We start from the raw sequence: 25,709 nt of genomic DNA on the forward strand, positions 1-25,709 counted from the left end.
AGCCTCCCTGTTCTTCTCCAACTAATTTCTCTGTTCTTTCTCTAACTCTGTCAATAAGTGTCCTACCATACACTTTTCCTATTAGCCTATACTAAGAAGACAGATGCCCCTATGATTACCACACACTTCTTTTTCCCCTTTTCCTTTGTACAAGGGAATGATTATACCTGAATTCCAATCCTCTGGGACTCTACCTATATACTGTACATATATTTATATATACAAATGTAAACAAATATATATACAGTAATCACTCTAATATCCGGACGCCCAATAACCAAACATCCCCACTAACCGAACCTTATCGTCCTGGGATTTTTATTTAAAAAAAAAAAAAAAAAAAAATAAAAAAAAAAAAAAAAGATTTTTTTTTCCCCCGTCCGTAATTTGAACTTGCTGCGCGCGCCGCGTGAGAGCATTGTTTTGGTTCGTCATTCCTCCGACATCCGATAGAGCGCCGCTGCATCCTCCCCACTTCCCGCCTGTCTCTCACCGCGACTAGACCTACGCTGTTCGCCATGGCTGCCCACGTGCTCGCTTTTGTGGTGGTGCCGTACTTGCTGCAAGGCCTCCTGCTGCTCTCTGCCCTACTCTTAGTGTGTGTGATGATGGCCCCGCCTCCTGAGAAAAGGAAGAGAGTGGTGTTGACTCTGGAGAAGAAACGGGAGATATTGGAGAAGGCTGAAGCGGGTTGGTCTTCTTCACGCATTCTCCGCGAGTTCAACCTGGCCCGGTCGACTTTGTTCGATATCAAGCGTTCCCGAGACAAGCTCATGCAGTACACGGCTGACTTCTAGTCGAGAAGCAAACGCAACGTGGAGAGGAAGGTTATGTTTACCCCCAAGTATGTAGAGATCGACCGCTCCACGTTGATTTGGTATCGACAGCAACGTGCAGCTGGTGTGATGGTACGTGGAACGGAGCTGAAGGCTGCTGCTGAGAAGTTTGCAAGGCTTCACGACGCCCTTGACTTCAAGGCATCCGAGGGTTGGCTCTTCGCGTTCAAGTTACGACATGGCCTTACTAACCGTAAAGCACATGGCGAAGCATTGGACGCTAACGAGGATGGAGTGGACGAGTTTCGGCACAAGGTGAAAGGCTTGATCGACAGGGAGGGCCTCACTCTCGGTCAAGTCTATAACGCTGACGAAACTGGCCTATTCTATCACTCGGTGCCAACGAACACTCTAGCCGATGAGACGGAGAAGCGTGTACCTGGCCGCAAGCTTTCTAAGGAACGGATATCTGCTTTGAGTTGTGCCAATGCTAACGGCATGCACCGGCTTAAGCCCGTTATTGTTGGCTGTGCAAAGCAGCCTCGGTGCCTTCGTGGGGTGATGGATGTCCTTCCTGTCGTATGGTACCATTCTTTGAAAGCATGGTTCACAGCTGTGATTTTCAAAGACTGGTTTCACCGTCACTTCGTCAAGGAGGTCATCCAGTACCAGACGAAGACACTGGGAATTCCTCGCGACCAGGTAAAGGCTCTCCTTCTCCTCGACAATGCACCTGCCCACCCGTGGGACAAGGACTTGGTTGCTGAAAATGGCCGTATTAGGTGCATGTTTCTGCCACCTAATATGACTGCTCTCATTCAACCAATGGACCAAGGAGTGATCGTGGCAACAAAGCGCCTGTACCGTCGGAAGTTCCTGGACGAGGTGATGGTTGTTCTCGAGGACGAGGACGAGCGCAGGGAAGGACGTGACACTCGAGGCAAGCGGACTTTGGAAAACCTTCGCCGCTACAACATCAAGTCTGCGCTGTACAACTGGGCTAGTGCATGGAAGGAAGTAACCTGTGAAAACTCTTGAAAATGGTTGGTCTCGTCTGCTTCTCGGAACAGATGTGGAGTACGATATCCTAGGGTTTGAAGTGGATGACTTCCATGCACAGCTACGTACGCACGGCGACGATGTTAATGTGGACGATGTCCGTGAGTGGTTGGACGACGACGAGGGCGATCCTGGGTATCAGACGTTGTCTGATATCGAGATCGCGTCTTCGGTTGCTGGTGTCAGTCCCGAACTTGAAGATTCCGACGACGAAGGCGATGATGATGCGGACTCCTCTCAGCAGGACACTACTCCAGCCATCCCCAAGCTGAGCGCACTCCGGGAACATCTAGAGTTCGTCCTAGACTACCTGGAACACCCGGACTGCGACAGGGAGATGGGGCCCTTGGGACTCGTGGAGGAAGTGCGTGCTTTCCGGCAGTGCATCATCAATCGCCAGAATCGTCGGTCCTTGCGTCAGTCAACAATTGACAGTTTTTTCAGGCCCGTGACCCCCGCTGCGCCAAGCCCAGGTTCCACTTCGTTGCCTCCCCAAGACAAGCCCTCATGCTCCGAGCCACAGCCCAGCACATCAGCTACAGTGGAGTCACCGCTCGCTGTGAGTTTGCAGCTATCTTCAGAGTCTTCTGTAGTCGGTACGCCATCACCACGACCCACCGATGCACCCCTTGGTCGCCTGCCAGTGATACTCTCAGACTCTGACAGTGAATAAACAGCAAGAACTTCTCCACTAGACCACACGGGAATTTTGAGTGTTGTGCAGTGAAAAAAACGGTGTGTTGTGTTAAGGTTTTCAAGTTGGGAGAAAAGACTAAGTAGAAAAGAAATTTAACGTAACTAACCTTCTTTGTTTTGGCTTTGGAAAATTAAAAAAACTTGGGAAAAGATAATGTGCAACACTTAAAGTAAATGGAACATTATTTGGACTAAAGTGAACACTGTGAAGAGAACGGACTTCTGTGTGTTAGTGACTAAGTTCAGTGCAAGACTTCAGGAAGAGTGTAGTGCAAGTGCTTCAGGAAATCGTTCTTACTGTCAGAGTCCGAGAGGAGGCGGTTATTCATCGAGGTGGCCAGAGACTTGCTGTAAGTAGCCAGAATGTTTCATGTTGTACTATTTTCCATACTATACTTACCAGAATGTTTCATATTGTACTTTTTTCCATACTATACTTACCAGAATGTGTCATACTGTACTTCTTTCCATACTATACTTACCTCATGCATGTGCAGTAGGAATGTGTTTTTCAGAGTTAGGTTCGGTTAGAGTCCATAAGTACCAGAATGTTTATTAATGTATGAACATACTTCTAAACCCTCATTTTATGTTTCTTTTGCATTTATTTCAGTCATTTATGTGCCTTATTGGTGTGATTTGGGTGTTAAATAGGTGCTATGCATGTCCGGAGGGAGTTGTATAGGTGTTTCTCTGAGTTAGGGTCCATAAGTACAAGTCCATAAGCTGGGGCCCAATATCCAGACGAAACCAATATCCGAACCTACCGATGGCTCTATTGATCTGGATATTGGAGGGGTTACTGTATATATATATATATATATATATATATATATATATATATATACAGTATATATATATATATATATATATATATATATATATATATACAGTATATATATATATATATATATAATATACGTTTCGTTTTTAAAGGCTCCAACATGCTTGCATGTGTCGGCCTTGGTCACGTAATGGCGGCTCTCCACGCTGCACGATCCATTGCAGCCTCCCTGTTCAGTCCCTTAACCCTAAGGTCACACTTAATGACCTCGTCCCATGTCTTTCTCGGTCTACCCCTCATAACCCAACCCCCAATATTAAAATTTCTCACCTTCCTCACCCAATTATCATCCCCCATCCTCTCCACATGTCCAAACCACCCCAATCTACCTCTCCTCATCACAACACCAATACACTCCAGTCCCATCCTACCTCTCAACTCTTCCATTGTAAACCTAGCCCCTCCAGGCCTTGGACGCAGGGACGCACTGCACATCCACCTAATCATTGTCATTTCTGTACGTCTGAGCTGGCGAATATCTTCCTCCCTCACTGCCCAGGTCTCACTGCCATACAGCATTACACTCCTAACACATGCTACATACAAAGACCCCTTAGCACGTAGGGAGAGCCCTCTCAATGTCAGGAGAGGCAAGAGCTCCCTGAACTTCTTCCAACCACTTCTCACCCTAGCCACAGGGCTAGCTCCAGCCCCACCTCCAGCACACAACATGTCTCCCAAATAACAAAACTCTTCCACACACTCAAGAGATTCACCTGCAAGTTCAATCCTTTCACGTCTGACAATCTCCACCTGCTCACCCCGGCACGCCGTACACATAAAATCAGCGTTATCTCGCAGTCTACCTCTGATACCACTACATCTCTTATGCACCCATTTATCACACACACCGCACAAGATGGAATTACTTCCCACGCCCTTGTGGCAAACTGCACATGGCCACTCTCCCTCGTCTTTGACAGTACCGCCACCAATCCTAGATATCATCACTTTTGTTACCCTTAAACCCTTTTGCCCCATACCATCTCTCCACTTCCTAAACCTTTCCTCTGCCTTCCTTTCATTCTCTGCAATCAACAAATCATCAGCATACAACAACTCCCACGGGAGTCTGTTTCTAAAGTCACGTGAAAGGGCTTCAAGTACCATGATAAACAACATGGGACTCAAGACTGACCCCTGATGCACACCAACATTCATGGAAAACTCATCACTCAAATCTCCATTCACTCTCACCTGGGTGTGAGCACCCACATACATGGTCATAACCACCCTAACCAGCCACTCCTCCAAGCTAAGCTTTCTCATTGCCCACTTCACCACCTCTCTAGGGACTCTGTCAAAGGCCTTTTCCAAATCAACAAAAACAAAATAAAGATCCCTTCTCCTACCAATATATTTTTCCTGAAGCTGTCGAACAATGAATATGGCATCAGTGGTCCCCCTACCTGGCATAAACCCAAACTGCATCTCATCAATATTCACTCTTTCTCTAATCATACCTTCTAAAACTCTCTCCATTACCTTCATTATATGATCTAGAAGCTTTATACCTCTATAATTTCCTCTTTCCATGGCATCACCCTTTCCTTTATACACATTTACAATTACACTCTTCAGCCAATCATCTGGGACAACACACTCATAAATAATCCTATTTATCAGGTCAGTGACTAAACTCACCCCTATATTGCCTGAGGCCTTCAACATTTCGGCAGTCAACCCAGACCCACCTGCTGCCTTGCCAACCCTCGTCCTGCCTATTGCCTCACTCACAGTAGCAGTATCAATCAAAGGCCAAGGGCCAGACACTGGATCTGCTGGCTCCAAACCTTCCCTGTCCCAGTCAAACTCCTCATTCAACAACCGGTTATAATGCTCTCTCCATGCATCTTTAATATCCTCACTGTTCACCACTACCCTTCCTTCATCATTCTTCACACACTGCTCACCTATGATATACCGAATATCCCTCTTCACCTGACCTGCCACCCTAAATATATTATTCCTTTCCCCATGATTTAGGTTATCAAGTAATTGGCTCTGTGACTCAGACTTTGCCCTGTATACCTCTCTTCTAGCCCTACGCTTGGCAGCCAAATATTCCTTTTTGCTACCACCCTTCTTCCATTCCCGGAAAAGCCTTCTTTTCTCCTTAATTGCAGCTTCTACACCCTCATCCCACCACCAAGTTACTTTATGTCTTGGTGGTCCTCTTGTCCAGCCGCATGTTACATCAGTAACTCTCAAGAAATTGTTCTTGAGGGCTCTGTACTGTTCATTAACGCCTCTGTCTACAGCTCCCTGTTCAGCCACCACTCTCCTCAACTCGCTATAGAAGGCATCCCTTACTACTTGGTTTTTCAGCTTCCATATTTTCCTCCTAGGTACATAAGTCCTCTTTTTCATCACTTGTTCTTTAAGCACCATATCACAAATCAATAGTTTGTGCTGCTGCACACACTCCTCACTTCCTATAACTTTAACATCCCTCACTAACCTCCTATCGGCCCTCCTAACCAGAAAATAATCTATCTGACTGCTATTTCCCCCAGACTCATACGTAATTAACCTAGTACTGTACATATATATATATATACAGTAATCCCTCTAATATCCGGACGCCCAATAACCGAACATCCCCACTAACCGAACCTTATCGTCCTGGGATCAAACATTCCCAAAATGGTCCGAAAATCCAAAAAAATTGGAAAAAAAATCGATTTTTTGCCGTCCGTAATTTGAACTTGCCGCGCGTGCCGCGTGAGAGCATTGTTTTGGTTCGTCATTCCTCCGACGTCCGATAGAGCGCCGCTGCATCCTCCCCACTTCCCGCCTGTCTCTCACCGCGACAAGACCTACGCTCTTCGTCATGGCTGCCCACGTGCTCGCTTTTGTGGTGGTGCCGTACTTGCTGCAAGGCCTCCTGCTGCTCTCTGCCCTACTCTTAGTGTGTGTGATGATGGCCCCGCCTCCTGAGAAAAGGAAGAGAGTGGTGTTGACTCTGGAGAAGAAACGGGAGATATTGGAGAAGGTTGATGCGGGTTGGTCTTCCTCTCGCATTCTCCGCGAGTTCAACCTGGCCCGGTCGACTTTGTTTGATATCAAGCGTTCCCGAGACAAGCTCATGCAGTACACGGCTGACTTCTCGTCGAGAAGCAAACGCAACGTGGAGAGGAAGGTTATGTTTACTCCCAAGTATGCAGAGATCGACCGCTCCACGTTGATTTGGTATCGACAGCAACGTGCAGCTGGTGTGATGGTACGTGGAACGGAGCTGAAGGCTGCTGCTGAGAAGTTTGCAAGGCTTCACGACGCCCTAGACTTCAAGGCATCCGAGGGTTGGCTCTTCGCGTTCAAGTTGCGACATGGCCTTACTAACCGTAAAGCACATGGCGAAGCATTGGACGCTAACGAGGATGGAGTGGACGAGTTTCGGCACAAGGTGAAAGGCTTGATCGACAGGGAGGGCCTCACTCTCGGTCAAGTCTATAACGCTGACGAAACTGGCCTATTCTATCGCTCGGTGCCAACGAACACTCTCGCCGATGAGACGGAGAAGCGTGTACCTGGCCGCAAGCTTTCTAAGGAACGGATATCTGCTTTGTGTTGTGCCAATGCTAACGGCATGCACCGGCTTAAGCCCGTTATTGTTGGCTGTGCAAAGCAGCCTCGGTGCCTTCGTGGGGTGATGGATGTCCTTCCTGTCGTATGGTACCATTCTTTGAAAGCATGGTTCACAGCTGTGATTTTCAAAGACTGGTTTCACCATCACTTCGTCAAGGAGGTCATACATTACCAGACGAAGACACTGGGAATTCCTCGCGACCAGGTAAAGGCTCTCCTTCTCCTCGACAATGCACCTGCCCACCCGTGCGACAAGGACTTGGTTGCTGAGAATGGCCGTATTAGGTGCATGTTTCTGCCACCTAATACGACTGCTCTCATTCAACCAATGGACCAAGCAGTGATCGTGGCAACAAAGCGCCTGTACCGTCGGAAGTTCCTGGACGAGGTGATGGTGGTTCTCGAGGACGAGGACGAGCGCAGGGAAGGACGTGACACTCGAGGCAAGCGGACTTTGGAAAACCTTCGCCGCTACAACATCAAGTCTGCGCTGTACAACTGGGCTAGTGCATGGAAGGAAGTCCCTGTGAAAACTCTTGAAAATGGTTGGTCTCGTCTGCTTCTCGGAACAGATGTGGAGTACGATTTCCTAGGGTTTGACGTGGATGACTTCCATGCATGGCTACGTACGCACGGCGACGATTTTGATGTGGACGATGTTCGTGAGTGGTTGGACGACGACGAGGGCGATCCTGGGTATCAGACGTTGTCTGATATCGAGATCGCGTCTTCGGTTGCTGGTGTCAGTCCCGAACTTGAAGATTCCGACGACGAAGGCGATGATGATGCAGACTCCGCCCAGCAGGACACTACTCCAGCCATCCCCAAGCTGAGCGCACTCCGGGAACATCTAGAGTTCGTCCTAGACTACCTGGAACACCCGGACTGCGACAGGGAGATGGGGCCCTTGGGACTCGTGGAGGAAGTGCGTGCTTTCCGGCAGCGCATCATCAATCGCCAGAATCGTCGGTCCTTGCGTCAGTCAACAATTGACAGTTTTTTCAGGCCCGTGACCCCCGCTGTGCCAAGCCCTGGTTCCACTCCGTTGCCTCCCCAAGACAGGCCCTCATGCTCCGAGCCACAGCCCAGCACATCAGCTACAGTGGAGTCACCGCTCGACGTGAGTTTGCGGCTGTCTTCAGAGTCTTCTGTAGTCGGTACGCCATCACCACTACCCACCGATGCACCCCTTGGACGCCTGCCAGTGATACTCTCGGGCTCTGACAGTGAATAAACAGCAAGAACTTCTCCACTAGACCACACGGGAATTTTGAGTGTTGTGCAGTGAAAAAAACGGTGTGTTGTGTTAAGGTTTTCAAGTTGGGAGAAAAGACTAAGTAGAAAAGAAATTTAACGTAACTAACCTTCTTTGTTTTGGCTTTGGAAACTTAAAAAACTTGGGAAAAGTTAATGTGCAACACTTAAATTTAATGGAACATTATTTGGACTAAAGTGAACACTGTGAAAAGAACGGACTTCTGTGTGTTAGTGACTAAGTTCAGTGCAAGACTTCAGGAAGAGTGTAGTGCAAGTGCTTCAGGAAATCGTTCTTACTGTCAGAGTCCGAGAGGAGGCGGTTATTCATCGAGGTGGCCAGGGACTTGCTGTAAGTAGCCAAAATGTTTCATGTTGTACTATTTTCCATACTATATTTACCAGAATGTTTCATATTGTATTTTTTCCCATACTATACTTACCAGAAAGTGTCATACTGTACTTCTTTCCATACTAAACTTACCTCATGCATGTGCAGTAGGAATGTGTTTTTCAGAGTTCGGTTAGGTTCGGTTAGGTTAGGTTCGGTTAGAGTCCATAAGTACCAGAATGTTTATTAATGTATGAACATACTTCTAAACCCACATTTTATGTGTCTATTGCATTTATTTCAGTCATTTATGTGCCTTATTGGTGTGATTTGGGTGTTAAATAGGTGCTACGCATGTCCGGAGGGAGTTGTATAGGTGTTTCTCTGTGTTAGGGTCCGTAAGTACAAGTCCATAAGCTGGGGCCCAATATCCGGACAAAACCAATATCCGAACCTACCGATGGCTCTATTGATCCGGATATTGGAGTGATTACTGTATATATATATATTCTGTATATATACAGTAATCCCCGTACTATCCGGACGCCCACTTTCCGGACATCCCCACTTACCGGACATTATTGTCCCGGGATCCAATATTCCCAAAATAGTCCAAAAACAGCAAAAAATTCAGAAAAAAAATCCGACATTTTCCCGCCCGTAATTTGAACTTTGCGCGCGCGGCGCAGGACAGCTTTGTTTTGGTGCGTCATTCCTCCGAAGTCCGCTAGAGCGCCCCTGCATCCTCCCCACTTACCGCCCGTCTCTTGTCATGAGTGCACACTCGTCGTCATGGCTGCCCATGTCCTCGCTTTTGTGGTGGTGCCTTACCTGCTGCAGCCTCTCCTTCTGCTCTCGTGCCTCTTCTTCGTGTGTGTGATGATGGCCCCGCCACCTGAGAAGAGGAAGAGAGTGGTTTTGACTCTGGAGAACAAGAGGGAGATACTGGAGAAAGTGGATGCGGGATGGTCTTCATCACGCATCCTTCGTGAGTTCAACCTGGCCCGATCTACTTTGTTTGATATTAAGAGATCCCGAGACAAACTCATGCAGTACACGGCTGACTTCTCGTCGAGAAGCAAATGCAAATGCAATGTGGAGAGGAAGATGATGTATACTCCCAAGTTTGCTGAAGTCGACCGCTCCATATTGATTTGGTATCGACAGCAACGTGCTGCTGGTGTGATGATGCGTGGCACGGAGCTGAAGGCTGCTGCTGAGAAATTCGCAAAGCTTCACGATGCCCTAGACTTCAAGGCATCCAAGGGTTGGCTCCGCGTTCAAGTTACGACATGGCCTTACCAACCGTAAATCTCATGGCGAAGCTTTGGACGCTAACGAGGATGAAGTAGAGGAGTTTCGGCACAAGGTGAAGGGCTTGATTGACAGGGAGGGCCTCACTCTCAATCAAGTCTACAACGCTGACGAAACTGGTTTATTCTATCGTTCTTTGCCTATGATCACTCTAGCTGAGGAGAGGGAGAAGCGTGTACCTGGCCGAAAGCTCTTCAAGCAAAGGATATCTGCTTTGTGTGGTGCTAATGCTAACGGCATGCACCGGCTTAAGCCCGTCATTGTTGACCGTGTAAAGCAGCCTCGGTGTCTTCGTGGGGTGATAGATGTCCTTCCTGTCGTCTGGTACCATTCCTTGAAGGCATGGTTCACAGCCCACATCTTCAAACACTGGTTCCACCGCCATTTCGTCAAGGAGGTCGTACATTACCAGACGGAGAAACTGGGAATCCCATGCGACCAAGTCAAGGCCCTCCTTCTCCTCAACAATGCACCTGCCCACCCGTGCGACAAGGACTTGGTGGCTGAGAATGGGCGCATTAGGTGCATGTTTCTCCCACCTAATACTACTGCTCTCATCCAACCAATGGACCAAGGAATGATCATGGCAACGAAGCGCCTATACTGATGGAAGTTCCTGGACGAGGTGATGGTTGTTCTCGAGAACAAGGATGAACGCAGGGAGGGACTGGACACGTGAGACCAGCGGACTTTGGAAAACCTTTGCCACTACAACATTAAGTCTGCCATTTACAACTGGGCCAGTGCATGGAAGGAAGTCCCTGTCAAGACTCTAGAAAATGGTTGGTCTCGTCTGCTTCTCAGAACAGATGTTGAGCACAATTTCCTAGGCTTCGACATGGATGACTTCCATGCACGTCTACGTGCGCATGGGGACGATGTTCATGTGGACGAAGTGCGTGAGTGGTTGGATGACGACAAGGGTGATCCTGGGTATCAGACCCTGTCTGATATCAAGATTGCATCTTCAGTTGCAGGTGTCAGTGCCCAGCTTGAAGATTCTGACGAGGATGGAGACGATGATGCGGACTCCTCTCAGCATGACACTACTCCAGCCATCCTCAAGCTAAGCACACTCCGGGAACACCTAGAGTTCTTTCTGGACTACCTGGAACACCCGGACTGCGACAGGGAGATGGGGCCCTTGGGACTTGTGGAGGAAGTGCGTGCTCTCAGGCAGCGCATCATTAATCGTCAGAATAGTCGTTCCTTGCGTCAATCAACGACTGACAGTTTTTTTCAGGCCCGTGATCCCCGCTGTGCCCAGACCTGGCTCCACTCTGTTGCCTCCCCAAGACAGGCCCTCATGCTCCAAGTCACAGCCCAACACATCAGCCACGGTGGAGTCACCGCTCGACGTGAGTTTGCGCCTATCTTCAGAGTCGTCTGCAGTGGGTACGCCATCACCACAACCCAGCGACGCACCCCTAGGTCACCTGCATGTGCTACTCTCAGACTTTGACAGTGATTAGACGCCAAGAACTTCTCCACTAGACCACACGGGAATATACAGTGTTGTGCAGTGAAAAAAACAGTGCATAGTGTTAAGGAATTTGAGTTCTGAGTGAAAAGACAAAGATATAATGGACTGTAAATGTAACAAAAATTAACTTGAGTGTGTTTTGTTTAGAAAATGGTTTCAAGAGTGGAAAGACTTAAAGTGCAGAAAGCAACTCTTATTTCATTAAGGTACAATGGAGCACAAGTAAGACATGAGTGCGCACTGTGAAGAGAATGGAATTCTGAGTGCAAATGACTAAGTTCTGTGCAAGACATCATGAACAGTGTACTGCAAGTGCTTCAGGAAATCTTTCTTATTGTCAGAGTCTGAGAGGAGGCGGTTATTCATCGAGATGGCCAGGGACTTACTGTAAGTACCCAGAATGTTTCATATTGTACTGTATTTTTCATACTGTACTTACCTCTAACACCTCATTTCACTCTTTTATGTCCCTTATTGGTGTGAATAGGGTATTAGGTGCTATGCATGTGCAGTAGGGAGGTATTTCTCTGAGTTAGGGTCCTTAAGTACCAGTCCAGGAGCAAGGGACTTGTTGTAAGTACCCAGAATGTTTAATATTGTATAAACTCACCTCTAAAACCTAATTTTATGGTTCTTTTGCATTTATTTCAGTCTTTTATGTCCCTTATTGGTGTGATTTGGGTCTTAAATAGGTGCTATGCATGTCCAGAGGGATTTGTATAGGTGTTTTTCTGAGTTAGGGTCCATAAGTACAAGTCCAGGAGGTTGGTGCCCACTATCAGGACAGGACAACTTTCCGGACATGCCTTTGGCTCTATTAAGTCGGATAGTGGAGGGATTATTGTATATATATATATTTTTCATTCATTCATTGCCAGACGCCATGTATCCCAAACGGGGTGGCCAAGGGCTTAGAGTTAATTGTTTTACAGGGAGGGGCACTAATCCTCCACCAACCCCACTTGACACGTAGGGATGCCAACAGCATCTGGTGTTCCCAGGCGGTCACCCATCCAAGTACTAACCAGACCCAACGTTGCTTAACTTCGCTGATCGGACGGGAAGCGGTGTACTCAACGTGGATATATAATTATATATATATATATATATATATATATATATATATACAGTATATAGCAATCCCTATACTATCTGGGCGTCCACTTTCCGGACACCCCATTTACCAGACATTGTGGGCCTTGACCTTGAGAACCCAAAAATTGCCAAAAAAGAAAAAAAATACCCCCCCAAAACGATTTTTTTCTCTCCCGTAATTTGAAATTGCCAAGCAGCGCAGAACAGCTGTTTACACCACAGCCCCTTCACCATTTCCTTCTTCCCCCCTCCCCTCTCCCCTGTCAGGGTTGCCATTTGGTATTTTTCATTACCAAATGTGGGCCAATATGGTAATGAAAAATTCGTTTGGTAATGAATCAGAATAATGCATTAACAAACGGATTTTTCACATGTATGAGGATACACGGGATGGAGATGGTGGATTGTCTGCTCTCTCTGATTAGTCTGCTAGCCTACATAGCACAAACATAATCAACATGCTGTTAATTATATGAAGAGTGATTATATGTATTTCCACTTGTATATATAATTTGTGAAGAATAAATGCTTTCTTTAAGAATTTGGTAATGAAAAGTGAAATTTGGTAATGAAAATTGAGGAGTTTTGTAATGTGGCCGAGTTCAGATCTAGAAACCCTGTCCCCAATTACTGCCTAACCTTCGTTCAGGGAAGACGTATATCGTAATCGATGACGCACGTGCTCTTTTTTTATGAATAAACAGTGAGTAAACCACAATACATCGCCACTAGACCACAGGGGATTTTACTGTGTTGTGCAGAGTTAAGAAATTATAATTTAAAGTGCAAAGAATTAAGTGTGGATTGAGTGTGGAGTGTAAAGTGGAGGTTGAAACTGGCATGGTTCAGTGTTAAACAATTATAACTCACAGTGCAAAGAATTAAGTGTAGCACAACACTGGATTAGTACGTGCATCAAGAGCATTTTCACAACTACCAGAGCCTTAGAGAGGTAGAGGAGGCGGCCACAGACGTGCTGTAAGTACAGTACCCTTGACACTGCTAGGCCTAAGTATTTTCCATACTTACTTCTAATTCCTCATTCTCTGGTTCCTTTTCATTTATTTCATGCTTTATGTCCATTATTGGTGTGAATAGGGTCTTAAATAGGTTTAAATAAGTACTATGCATGTCTGGTAGGGAGTTATTTAGGTGGCTTTCAAAGTTAGGCTGGGTTAGGGTCCTTAAGTACCAGTCCAGCAGAGGCCCACTTTCCGGACATGCCTGTGGCTCTTACATTGAATAATGGAGGGATTAGTGTGTGTATATATATATACAGTGAAATCTCAAATTTCGACAGTTTAGAATTCGATGAATCAAATTTTGATGCATTTTGGAGTGGTCTGCCAACCTTACTTTTCGGTGCAAAGTCGCGTAGTTCGATGCTTTCAGGGCCAGACTCAAACCAAAACAAGCAAAGATAATATTTTTGATAATGCTAGAAGTGAAGGAAAATTATAAGAAAAAGTATGAAACTAACCTATGCCATGATTTCACAAGAATTACAAGTCAACCAAAGTTTACTTCTGTTGACTTGCTATGTCATAATGTTGATATAGGGACCATTTTCTTGTCCAGGCGAGGACAAAATCCGACACTGTGACGTCATCAAATTCCAACCGGGACCCTTCAGGTTGACATTGCCTCAACAATGGTTGGGAGCAGTGTTGCCCCCTTCCAACCTGCTGCTGTTGGATCGCAAAAGTAAACACCGCTCAGCTGATTCTCAGTACTTCTCCACATGCTTCCCACCTTTTCTCATATTTAACCATGGCTAAGTAAATAAGAATTATATAGTGGTTATCAATTAGCTAAACGTGCAAATTTCTTCACAAAATTAAAGTACTCAATATCTATGTGGTGAAGGCGGACAAGTTCGAAGATTAACAAGCTCAACATTTCGATAATAGTGTCAGCTTGTGAATGTAGTGTGGCTGGTGTTACGATGACAAAAACGTTTGTAATGTCATTACATATACTGAGTAGTAAATACTGAGTCATGCAGTTGCTTCTATGCTTTCCATATACAGGTATACATTGTTTATTAATTATTTATGTTGCCATATTTGTTGTTGTCGGTAAGCAAGCGGGAGGTGGGAGAGTGATCAGCTGATAGTTTGATGTATAGGCAATCAATCGCCGAAGATCAAACCAGCTGAGCTGGTCAGTCAATCAGAATATTTGACTTATTTCTCGCGAAATCATGGCTCTAATATCGTATGTGACATGTGGTCTCAGGGCCATACTTCAATCAAAACAAGCAAAGATAATATTTTTGATGCAAACCAAAATGCTAGAAGTGCAGGAAAATTATAAGAAAAAGTATGAGCCTAACCTAATATCGTATGTGACATGCTCTCAGGGCCAGACTCCAACCAAAACAAGCAAAGATAATATTTTTAATGCGAACCAAAATGCTAGAAGTGAAGGAAAATTATAAGAAGTAAGAGGCTAACCTAAAATCGTATGTGACATGTCAAGAAGAGAATGAAAATCAACATCATTTATTCATACAGCATATGTCGGAGGGTAAGTGCCCCTCCCTGGAAAACAACTAACTAAAAAAACAAACAAGAAGCCTCGGACAAGAACTGACCAAACGATGACGACCCAGGACCGGACAAAGGACTTGGTAATGCCTAAGTGGAATGTATGAGGAGCGAATGATGAGGTGAAAGAGAGAGAGATTGTCCAGGTGCTTGAGGGTGCAAAAGTGGATGTATGTGGAATGACTGAAACAAAATGGAGTGGAGAAAGTGTGAGAGAATGGGAGTATGGATGGGGTATATGTGCAGGAGTAGGTGAGAATGAGAGGGCAAAGGAAGGAGTATGTATAGTTCTGAGTAAAAGATGGAAGAAGAGCATAAGACAGTATGGATCAGTTGGGTCAAGGATTGTGTGGGTAAAGTTGAAAGTTGGAATACAAATGTGGGCGATTGTGTGTGTGTATGCGCCAACGCAAGATCGTGCTAGAAGAGTGAGAGAAGAGTTCTGGACAAATGTGGAAGTGTGCACGGAAAAGTTTGGAAGGAATAAGAGAGTGTTTTTGATCAGTGATATGAATGGTAAAGTAGGGAATGTGAAGGTGGATGGAATAGTTGGTGAGTGGGGTGTGCCTGCTGAGATAGATGAGAATGGCAGTGCGTTAGTGGACATTTGTGCTGGGAGGGGGTTGGTGATAGCCAATACCCTCTTCAGGCACAAAATGATCCACAGGTATACATGGCGAGTGATGAGAAGGGTGGGTGGTGAACTGAATGAAAGGAAGGCAATGACTGATTATGTGTGTGTGGATGAAAGGATGCGAAGATGTGTAATGGATGCAAGAGCTTATAGAGGTTGGGGGAGTGGACTTTCTGACCACTACTTGGTGGTGGCCAGAATTAGGATACAAGTAAGATGGGGGAATAGAAGAAGGGAAAGACGAGAGGAAGGAGTAGTTGCAAGGAGAGTGGAAAGGTTACAAGAGGATGAGAAAAAGGCAGAGTATACGAGAGAAGTGGAGGAACGACTGGGCAAATATGAATTGGAGCAGATGGGGGACGTGGAAGGTGTGTGCAGGATATTTACAGAAGAAATATGTGCAGCAAGTGATGTGGTGTGTGGGAGGAAGAGAAGACGGAGGGGGGTGCAAGGAACAGCGTGTTGGACTGAAGAGGTGACACAGGCTGTGGCACAAAAGAAAGCATACAATGAATGGATGCGAAATAGGGGCATGGAAGAAGTTGAGAGGCGGAAGAGAGAGTTATATGTAGAAAAGAGAGGTGAAAAGATTAGTAAGAGAGAGTAAGAAGAGAGTGGATGAGGAATTTGGAAGGAATTTGAGTGTAAAGTGGAGGGACTGTAAGAAAATAATTCTGGAAAGAGGTGAAGAGAGTAAGAATGGGTGGAAGTGAGGTTAGTAGGGGAGTGAAAGATAAAAATGGTAGATTACTAGTGGAGAAAGGAGAAAAAGTGAGTAGATGGAGAGAACACTTTAAGGAATTGTTGAACATACAGGATGGAAGTAATGTGAGTATAAGTGGCTGGGGAATGGCTGGGAGAAGGAGGGAGGTGAGAAGACAGGAAGAAATCAGTAGGATAGAAGTTGTGGAAGCAATGAAGAAAGTGAAATTGAGGAAAGCCCCAGGAATTGATGGAGCGTGTGGTGAAATGCTGAAGCATGGGGGAGAGATAGTAGTTGAATGGATGTGGAAGATGTGTAGATTGGCCTGGGAGGAAGACAGAGTCCCGGAGGATTGGAAGTCAGGTATAATTATTCCCTTGTACAAAGGAAAAGGGGAAAAAGAAGTGTGGTAATCACAGGGGCATTTGTCTTCTTAGTATAATAGGAAAAGTGTATGGTAGGATACTTATTGACAGAGTTAGAGAAAGAACAGAGGAATTAGTTGGAGAAGAACAGGGAGGCTTTAGGAAGGGAAGAGGCTGTGTAGATCTGATATTCATTCTTAGATCTTTAGTGGAAAATTTTCTTGAGAAGGGAAAGAAGTTGTATGCGGCTTTCATGGATTTGGAGAAAGCATATGACAGGGTGGATAGACAAGGACTGTGGAAAGTATTAAGAATATATGGAGTAGATGGAAAGTTGTTGAATGCTGTGAAGAGTATGTATGATGGTGCTAAGGCTGCAGTGCATGTGGATGGTGAACTGAGTGAATTTTTCTCTTTGGAGGTTGGGTTGAAACAGGGATGTGTCATGTCTCCATGGTTGTTCAATCTGTTCATGGATGGGGTAATAAAAGAGGTACAAGGTAGGATAGTGGATGTTGGAGTGGCCCTGGTGAGAGAGGACAGTGTTTGGAAACTCCCTATACTGTTGTTTGCAGATGATACTGTGTTGTTGAGTGAAGACGAAGGGGAGCTGCAAGGCTTGGTGGATGAGTTTGGGAGAGTGTGTAAGAAACGGAATCTAAAGGTGAATATAGGGAAGAGTAAAGTGATGGTCTTTGAGAGAGGTGAAGTCAGTGAATGTACAGCGAGGTTGGATGGTGAGGAATTGGAAAATGTGAGTACGTTTAAGTACTTGGGTAGTGTGATGAGTAAGGATGGAGGTTTGGAGGGTGAAGTGCTTGAAAGGGTACAGCAGGGAAGAAGGGTTGCTGGTTCTTTGAAAGCAGTGATAAGAAACAGGGAAGTGAGCATGGAAGTGAAAAAGTTACTACATGACAGTATTGTGATACCAATTCTAACGTATGGAAGTGAAGCTTGGACGTTGTTGGAAGGACACAAGTCAAGAGTGAGAGCAGTAGAAATGAGTTATTTAAGAGGAGCCTGTGGAGTCACATGGAGAGAGAGGCTGACGAATGAGGATATAAAGGAGCGTTGTGGTGTGGATGTGGATGTGATAGGAAGTGTTACGAGGAACACACTGAGGTGGTTTGGCCATGTGGAGAGGATGGAGGGTGAAAAACTGACGAAGAGAGTGTATGTGAGTGAGGTGGAGGGGGGAAGAGGGAGGGGGAGGCCGAGAGGGATGGGGTGGAGAGGTATATGAGAGAGGGGGGTGTGAGTTGGGAACAGGGCAGTGAAATGGCGGGGGACAGGATGACGAGGAGGCGATTTGTTTGTGGCCACCCCAAACGGGATTGAGGTGTCTGGCAATAGATAGATAGTTAGATATGAAGCATACGATGATATAGTTCCAAGACAATTCACCGTCCAGTTAATTCGACCATCAGATAATTCCCCGTCAAAACATGGACGATTTTCCGTCAGGACAATTCCCCATCATTCTATAAATATACTTATTATTAACTAATCAATACTTTAATAACTCGAAGATATAACAAGAGAAATTAAAGGAAGAGAATCAATAGTAGAAATACTGAAACAAAATGAATTACATGTGGTAGTAAATACAGTAGGCAGAATACTGAAACAAAGAGAAGTACGGTAATTATGAATATAAGGAGCAACATAGAAATGAACAATAGAGACTGAGAAAAAAACTAGTTATGTTGTTTAAGGACAAGAGCTCCCAGATGAGAGTAGGTACCATCAACAACAAGCCATGTGCAACGCGATGCTTTGTTGTCAGCGGCCATCTTGTGACTGTCCTTCCAGCAGCCAGCCCTCTACAGCCAAGTGCCGCACTTTCAGCCTGTACCTTCCACATGTGGACGTGCATTTCTCTGTAATTCAGTTGTATGTATTTTCTTTGTATTTTCATCACGACTGACCTGTTTCAAGATGGCAAGCAAGAGTGGTTCTTCGGGTAGCAGTGGTAATGGATGAAAGCAGCCTGGCACCTCTAAATTTTTGCAGCCAAAGGAGAAATGGCAATACAGGAAGGGCAGAAATACACCAAGTATACACTTGCTGACAGTATTGCAATACAATGCAGAAATACAGTTACTTAACCACAGTTATAGTTCATAAAGTTTACAGGGGGTGTGGGCAAAAAATCATGATCTTAGGTAGTTAGGTTCGGATGCCCCGGACCCAAACTAATTTTTCCCATAAGAAGTTCAGTTTAAATTTTGATTATTTGAATTTCACGGTGATTTTTAGGTACATGTGTCCATCGAAATACGAAATTTCAGTATATATATACTGTATATATATATATATATATATATATATATATATATATATATATTTATATATACAGTAACCTCTCAAATAGCACGAGGGTTAGGTTCCGGGAGAGGTCGCGTTAGTTAAAAATGCATTTTTAAAACAATTTTCCCATAAGAAACAATGATAATAATGGGGGATACGTTCGTGGACTCTGGGAAAGTCTACGCATTTGGGGAGTTATGCTACTCTAAACTAAAAAGCAACAATATTGAAGGAAAATCCATGTAAAAAACAAGAACAGTATATTTGGGGAGAAATAACATTTAAGCTCTAGTTGGGCTGAAGCGTTGTTTACTTCTCCCCAAATACACACTGTTTTCGTTTTTTACATGGATTTTCTTTCAATTCTGCTTCATTCACGGCACTGTGAAAGTTCCTCAACATTATTACTGCATTAGTAGGTCATAAAAACATTACAGTAAAAGCAATATTTTCATTGCACTAAGTAGGTCACAAACAATAACAACACAGCCTCACTTCATCTATGCATCACTCATCATCTGCTGCTGTCCCTCCTCATCCCGTTATCCCACCTCACGCTGTTCCCCACCCTAAAATTGTGGTCCCTCCTCACTCTGCTGTCCTTCCTCTTCCTCTTCCTCCGACTCCCGTGCTACTGGTGATGAAGATAACTCCCTAAGTTTTTGTTTTCTTCATAAAGAACTGCTCTACCTTGGCGTGAGTGGTTTTCTTCTTTCTGTTCTGCAGCATCAAGTTGTAACAATTTAGATCTGCCATCACTTTCCTGGCCAAATTTTGTCCAAAAATGAGCCAAATTGCACAGAATGGGGCCAAACTTCATTTTTGAATATTATAGTTTGAATGAAACCAGTTTAAGCAACAGACAAATAAAAAATTATATTTATGCATAAACTACCAAACACGGTCCATCAGCTCGGGACTGTCCAAGGTGCGCGCGGCTAATCTGAAACCATCACATACATGTAAAGTTGCGTTAAATCGTATCTCACAAAATATTTGTTCGTGTTAAAATGAAAACGCATTTTTTAAACTCGTGTTAGCTGAGAGGTTACAGTATATATATATATATATATATATATATATATACAGTAATCCCGCATTTTTTGCGGATTTTTTTGTCTACGGTTTTGCCCTCTCGCGGATTTTCTTAGCATTAATAAGTTCAACAAAAATATCCTTGAATATACAGAAAAAAAAAAAAAAAATTGAAATTCCCGCAGCTTCCAATTGTAGCGCGGTAAACTCACGCCACCCTCTGTCCCTTTCCCGTGGCCCCTCTGCCAGTGTTACCATATCTAGCATAATTTTGATCAAATTTTCGAGTCTGGAATATTTTTTAGCATATTAGAAGTTTTAGAATCATTCTAGCATAATTTAGAATGGAATGGAATATTTTTAGAATAATTTTATAAAAGCTACAAATCAGAGAGAGAGAGAGAGAGAGAGAGAGAGAGAGAGAGAGAGACGAATAAGGTAAGATGTTTGAATAGTTGGTTACTTTCAGTTTGGGCTTGGTTGGGTTGGATTAGGTTAGGTTAGGTTAGGTTGGATTAGGTTAGGTTAGGTTTTAGGTTAGGTTCGGTTAGGTTAGGATAAGTTTGAGCTTTGTACTTTACTCATGAAACCTAGGTTTTACCGATGGATTTTGGTATGATTCATTCGATTTTCAGCTTCATTTCAGTCGGAAATGACCATTTTCTGTGTTTTCCCCCCTCCCTATAACCCCCGATTCCCCAAAGATCCCTCATTATTTCAGGGGGATGGGGGGGGGTCATATCTCAAAATCTGGTTATTTCCGACGGAAATGATGCTCAAAATCGAACGAATCACATCAAAATCCATCAGAAAAACGTAAGTTTCGTGGGAAAAAGCAGCATGGGTAGATACCGATATTTATCCTCTTACTGTATGTAGGTTCATTTTAATATTTTCATAGTAAACAATACATAATTAATATGTTGCACGAATATGTATAGAATTTTATCATTTAGCTTCAAGTTAGCATAATTCATTTTTTACTTGGAACAAATATGCTCAATCTAGCATAATTTTTTCATTGCCCTAGCATAATTTCGTTGTTTGGATATGGCAACACTGCTCTCTGTCCCGCATTCTTCAGTCCACGCCTGACTGCCTTAAGTGGCTGTTGTGGTTGTAACCACACTATGATATGAGCCTCTTGCCTCCCACTTGCTTTCCACATGGCCCCAGGACGTAAGCCAGCCTCACCAAAGGCTAATAATACAATTAGTAAGAACTCCAAAGTGACAAAACGATCAAGTTATGACCTTAGCAGAGAAAATTGTGTTACTGGACAAGCTAAGAAACGACCATACGAGTGTTTGCTATCACCAGTTAATGCATCTTTTTATTTTGTACTGTTTTGTTAATAAATGTGTAGATAATTGTGTATTACAGTACGGTGTTTACGTTTTTCCTTCATAATGGAGTATGTACTTTCAATCTTGTAAGAAGGTATTTCGGGATGAGTATGGAGGTTTCGGGACAATTCGCAGTCACAACAAACACAAAACAATTCGCCTTCATTAATGAAGATAGCTATGGGTGACGCTAGAATATAATTCAAAGGCGACTACAGCGAGGAAGAAACAAGTTAATTATTGACTAAAGGTGCAACTAATAAATAATATCCAGAACCTACGCTACTGAACATAGACTGCTGGATCCCCCTGAAATATAGTTATTAAAGTATTGATTAATTAATAATAAGTATATTGATGAAAGTATTGATTAGTACAGTATATTTATAGAATGGCGGGGAATCGTCCAGGGTGCGAATTGTTCTGAAGGGGAATCGTCCATGTTTTGACGGGGAATTGTCTGACGGCGAATTGTCTCGCAATCAGTATGGACATGGACTGTGTGATGGGCAGCATGGTGGACACAAGTGCAAGTTTTCAATTGTTAATAGAGTATTCGCGGAATTGACTTTTCGCGGGGGTTACAAGAACGTAACTACCGCGAAATATGCGGGATTACTGTATATATATATACAGTAATCCCTCTACTATCCGATGTAACTGAGCCAAAGGCATGACCGGAAAGTGGTCCTGTCTGGAAAGTGGGCCCCTAGCCCCTGGACTGGTACTTAACCCTTTAACCGCGGGCATTGTTTTGCCCCGACTGTCCTCTCCCACGGGGGTTTCGACCAAAATGTAAACAAACTTTAAACCTTTATAACTCTGCACAGAATAAATCTACAGCGAAAAATAAGGTACCATTAGAAAGTACTAACCTTCGGCTTTGCAATGATGTAGGTTTCATGATTTCGTTGACTATCACTGGATGGGCAGTGCCATTAGAAGTGAGCGATCTAAAATCACTATTTTTCGCTCACACACCATTACCTTCGCTCATACACCATTACCAAATGCCAACCTCATTCTGATAATAATACTATAAACCTATATGAACACTGCACATACGATAAACACCCACTCTGTGTTCACTGAGGCAGGTAAAAGGCACTGTAATTGACCGCACTTCACTGCCATATCAGCGGTGTCGTAATCACTATTTTTCGCTCACACACCATTACCAAATGCCAACCTCATTCTGATAATAATACTATAAACATATATGAACACTGCACATACGATAAACACCCACTCTGTGTTCACTGAGGCAGATAAAAGGCACTGTAATTGCCTGCACTTCACTTCCACATCAGCAGTGTTGTCACTCACACAGCTGGACAGATACTGATGCGTGTTTGGTCCGAGGTGGGATGGGGGGCCCAGGGGGTGGGAGGTGGGGCCCCAGGGGGGGGAGGAGGGAGGTGGGGGTCGGCTGGAGTGAAAGAACTTAATAGCTACTCTCCCTTGAAACAATTGGCGCACGGAAAAAACACGGGGTATTCAAAAGTAATCCCTCCAATATCCGACGTAATAGAGCCATAGGCAGGTCCGGATAGTGGTCCTGTCCGGATATTGGGCCCCACCTTATGGACTTGTACTTATGGACCCTAACTCTGAAAAACACCTATACAACTCCCTCTGGACATGCATTGCACCTATTTAGGACCCAAATCACACCAATAAGGGACATAAAAGACTGAAATAAATGCAAAAGAAACATAAAATGAGGGTTTAGAGGTGAGTTTATACAATATTAAACATTCTGGGTACTTACAAGTCCCTTGCTCCTGGAGTGGTTTGAACCGCCAGTTTGCAGTCCACAGTTAATCCTCTGCACTCTAAATTCTAATTTCTTAACACTGCACAACACTGTAAATTCCTGTGTGTTCTAGTGGCAAGGTATTGCAGTTTATTCACTGTTTATTCACAAAAAACAAGCACCTGTGGCTTGCACTGTTATGAGTATCTGCTCTCCATCGGAGTTAAGCTGTGACTGTTGATGTTGGTGGGGTAACAGAGTTGCCAGATCCCAACAGCCACATTACCAATCTCCTCAACTTTCATTGTCAAATATAACTTTTCATTACCAAATTCGTAAAGCTAGCATATATTCTTCACTAATTATATATACAAGTGGAAATACATGTAATCACTCTCCTTATAACTAACACCATGTTGATTATTTTCACACTATGTAGGGTAGCAGATTAATCAGAGAGAGCAAACAATCCACCATCTCCATCCTGTGTATCCTCATACATGTGAAAAATTCATTTGGTAATGCATTATTCTAATGCATTACCAAACGAATTTTTCATTACCAAATTGGCCCACACTTGGTAGTGAAAAATACCAAATGGCAACCTGACAGGGGAGGGGGAGGAAGGAAGGGGTGAAGGGACCATGGTGTAACAGCTGTTCGGCGCCAGGCGGGAATTTCAAATTATGGGAGGGAAAAAAGTCAGATTTTTTTCGAATTTTTTGCGGTTTTTGGCCCATTTTGGGAATGTTGGATCCCAGGAGGATTATGTCCGGTTAGTGGGGATGTTCGGATATTGGGCATTCGGATATTAGAGGGATTACTGTATTCACAAACATTCGAGAATGACACCTGCGGTTTGGTCCAGTTTTTGCAATGTCATTCTGGAATGACACCCGCGGTTAAAGGGTTAAGCACACTAACTCAGCCTAATGTTGAAAGTCACCTAAATAACTCCCTACCAGACTTGCATAGCACCTATTTAAACCTATTTAAGACCCTATTCACACCAATAATGGACATAAAGCATGAAATAAATGAAAAGGAACCAAGGAATTAGAAGAGACTGTACCTCAGCCAGGGTACTTACAGCATGTCTGTGGCTGCCTTCTTAAGCCTTTGGCAGTGGTGAAAATGCTCTTGAAGCACGTACAGTAATCCAGTGTTGTGCTGCACTTAGTTTTTTGCATTGTGAGTTATAATTGTTTAACACGGCACATTGTTCCTAACTGCACGATGCCAGTTTCAACCGCCAATTTGCACTCCACAGTTAATCCTTTGCACTCTAAATTCTAATTTCTTAACACTGCACAACACTGTAAATTCCTGTGTGGTCTACTGGTGATGTATTGCAGTTTATTCACTGTTTATTCACGAAAAATGAGCACGCGTGGCTTCCATTGCGATAGGCATCTACTCGCCATCAAAGTTAGGAAATAACTGTTGGAGTGGTGACGGGGAAACAGAGCTGCCAGAACGCAACGGCCACATTACCAAACTCCTCAATTTTCATTACCAAATTTAACTTTATATTACCAAATTCATAAAGCTAGCATTTATTCTTCACTAATTATATATACAAGTGGAAATACTGTACATGTAATCACTCTTCTCATAATTAACAGCATGTTGATTATTTTCACACTATGTTGGCTAGCAGATTAATCAGAGAGAGCAAACAATCCACCATCTCCATCCTGTGTATCCTCATAAGTGTGAAAAATCCATTCGGTAATGCATTATTCTGATTCATTACCAAACAAATTTTTCATTACCAAATTGGCCCACATTTAGTAATGAAAAAAACCAAATGGTAACCCTGACAGGGGAGGGGGGAGGAAGGAAGGGGTGAAGGGGCCGTGGTGTAAACCAGCTGTTCAGTGCCGCGCGACAATTTCAAATTATGGATGGGAAAAAATTAGGATTTTTTGGGATTTTTTTCCTTTTTTGGTAATTTTTGGGTTCTGAAGGTCCAGGCCCACAATGTCCGGTAAGTGGATTGTACGGAAAGTACGGGGATTATTGTACATGAAATCAGTCTCCTCATAATTAACAGCATGTTGATTATTTTCACGCTATATAGGCTAGCATATTAATCAGAGACAGCAGACAATCCACCATCTCTATCCTGTGTATCTTCATACATGTTTGGTAATGCATTATTCTGATTCATTACCAAATGAATTTTTCATTACCAAATTGGCCCACGTTTGGTAATGAAAAATACCACATGGCAACCCTGACAGGGGAGGGGGGAGGGGGGAGGAAGGAAGGGGTGAAGGGGCCAAGGTGTAAACAGCTGTTCGGCACTACACGGAAATTTCAAATTACAGGAGGAAAAAAAATCGTTTTATGGGAGGATTTTTTTCATTTTTTGGCCATTTTTGGGATCTGAAAGTCCAGACTCCCAACGTATGGTAAGCAGGGTGTCCAGAAAGTAGAAGTCTGGAAAGTACAGGGATTACTTGTATGTGCATATATATATATATATATATATATATATATATATATAATATATATATATATATATATATATATATATTTATATATATATATATATATATATATATA

The 25,709-nt window shown here is 43.9% G+C and overlaps 1 protein-coding gene and 1 pseudogene across 6 annotated transcripts in view; both read right to left on the bottom strand.

Annotated features, from left to right (window-relative positions):
* Nmnat (nicotinamide mononucleotide adenylyltransferase) overlaps window positions 1-25,709 on the bottom strand; it is a 534,591-nt gene that overhangs the window by 424,428 nt on the left and 84,454 nt on the right. The gene's annotated exons all lie outside the window — the stretch shown is intronic.
* On the bottom strand, window positions 12,322-12,440 carry LOC145410520 (5S ribosomal RNA; annotated as a pseudogene).

The sequence above is a fragment of the Coenobita brevimanus genome, chromosome 85 (genome assembly GCF_032717465.1).
Source record: "Coenobita brevimanus isolate Jiangsu-jjx chromosome 85, ASM3271746v2, whole genome shotgun sequence".
In the NCBI taxonomy this organism is placed as follows: domain Eukaryota; kingdom Metazoa; phylum Arthropoda; class Malacostraca; order Decapoda; family Coenobitidae; genus Coenobita; species Coenobita brevimanus.